The sequence below is a fragment of the Micropterus dolomieu genome, linkage group LG08 (genome assembly GCF_021292245.1).
Source record: "Micropterus dolomieu isolate WLL.071019.BEF.003 ecotype Adirondacks linkage group LG08, ASM2129224v1, whole genome shotgun sequence".
In the NCBI taxonomy this organism is placed as follows: Eukaryota; Metazoa; Chordata; class Actinopteri; order Centrarchiformes; family Centrarchidae; genus Micropterus; species Micropterus dolomieu.
Genome location: NC_060157.1, coordinates 1,175,203 through 1,177,177, shown reverse-complemented (window position 1 = coordinate 1,177,177; position 1,975 = coordinate 1,175,203). Strand labels below are relative to the sequence as shown.

Sequence of the window (1,975 nt, the reverse complement as noted above, 5' to 3'; positions counted from 1 at the left end):
TAATGCTCAGTTTAAACTGGTTCAAAGGGTTAATGCTCTGGTTAAACTGTTTAAACTGGTTTATTAAAGGGTTAATGCTCAGTTTAAATTGGTTTATTAAAGGGTTAATGCTCAGTTTAAATTGGTTTATTAAAGGGTTAATGCTCAGTTTAAATTGGTTTATTAAAGGGTTAATGCTCAGTTTAAACTGGTTTATTAAAGGGTTAATGCTCAGTTTAAACTGGTTCAAAGGGTTAATGCTCAGTTTAAACTGGTTCAAAGGGTTAATGCTCAGTTTAAACTGGTTCAAAGGGTTAATGCTCTGTTTAAACTGGTTCAAAGGGTTAATGCTCTGGTTAAACTGTTTAAACTGGTTTATTAAAGGGTTAATGCTCAGTTTAAATTGGTTTATTAAAGGGTTAATGCTCAGTTTAAATTGGTTTATTAAAGGGTTAATGCTCAGTTTAAACTGGTTCAAAGGGTTAATGCTCTGGTTAAACTGTTTAAACTGGTTTATTAAAGGGTTAATGCTCAGTTTAAATTGGTTTATTTAAGGGTTAATGCTCAGTTTAAACTGGTTTATTTAAGGGTTAATGCTCAGTTTAAACTGGTTTATTTAAGGGTTAATGCTCAGTTTAAACTGGTTTATTTAAGGGTTAATGCTCAGTTTAAACTTATTAAACTAAATTAAACTGGAGAGTTTAAACTGCTGCAGATGCTGATTCTGATTCACTTCATGTTTCATGCTGCAGCTGATAATCAGACTTCAGCAGGTTGTTAATGAACTTCAGCTGCCAGCTGTAATTATTAATAAGCCTGTTATTATCAGAGTCCCGTTGATTAATTACCTGACTTAATTTGTACCCTATTGTTTTGTGCATCAAGCTCTTTAAGTGAGGCAGTGAACTTTAACCTGCTGGATTATTTCCTGTATCTCGTGGTTATTCAGGGTGAAACGGGTCTGACAGCAGTAGAGGATTTGTTAACACACCAGAACGTTCTGCAGCTTCTCTCTTCCTGTTTTCTGTTGTTGACTCATTGTTGTTCTGAGGACAAAAAGATCCAACAGATCAACATGATGCAGGGAAAATCTCAGCTGGAGATCTCCTGCTGTGATGCTGCGTTCAGGTGCAGCGAGGGGTCGCGCCACACGTTGAGAATATATTGTTCTTTTTATTTAAAAACCCCCAACAACGATTAACAATTAACGACAAATAACGGCAGAGTCTAGCCAGCTGAAGGTAAACCTGCTGAGACAGAAGTCCTTTCAGTCTAGAGTTATTGTTCATGTGACGGCCGGCTGACGTCTTCATGTGGATGTTAAAGTTCAGGTCTGAGTCCAGGTCTCTGCTCTGTGGTCTTTAGAGACTGAAGCTGAGCTCAGATTTAGCTTCTCCAGCGGGCTAACATCAGTGTTAGCTAGGCTAAAACTGCCTGCACTTTATGTAAGTAAAGGTTGTTGCTTTCACAGCTAACATACACTGAACAAAATTTTAAACGCACTTTTGTTTTTGCCCCCATTCATCACGAGCTTATGGTAGAGAAATGAACATTCAATTCACGGGCAGCAGCTCTGGTGGACATTGCTGCAATCAAGTTGTCTCCAAAAGCGTTTCAGAGAATTTGGCAGAACATCCAACCGGCCTCACAACCGCAGCCATGTGTAACCACAGCAACCCAGGAACTCCACATCCAGCATCTTCAGCTCCAAGATGGTCTGAGACCAGCCACCCGGACAGCTGCTGCAACAATCAGTTTGCATAACCAAAGTATTTCTGCACAAACTGTCAGGAACCGTCTCAGGGAAGCTCGTCTGCAGGCTTGTCGTCCTCATCGGGGTCTCGACCTGAAGTGGACCAACACGCCACAGGTCAACAACCTGATCAACTCTATGCGAAGGAGATGTGTTGCACTGCGTGAGGCAAATGGTGGTCGCATCAGATACTGACTGGTTTCTGCCCCCCCCCCCCCCGGACCACCCAATATAGTGAAACTG

At 40.9% G+C, this 1,975-nt stretch overlaps 1 protein-coding gene across 4 annotated transcripts in view; it reads left to right on the top strand.

The window, feature by feature from the left end:
• The window catches only part of ccdc120a (coiled-coil domain containing 120a), a 42,083-nt gene that overhangs the window by 11,484 nt on the left and 28,624 nt on the right, over positions 1-1,975 (top strand). The gene's annotated exons all lie outside the window — the stretch shown is intronic.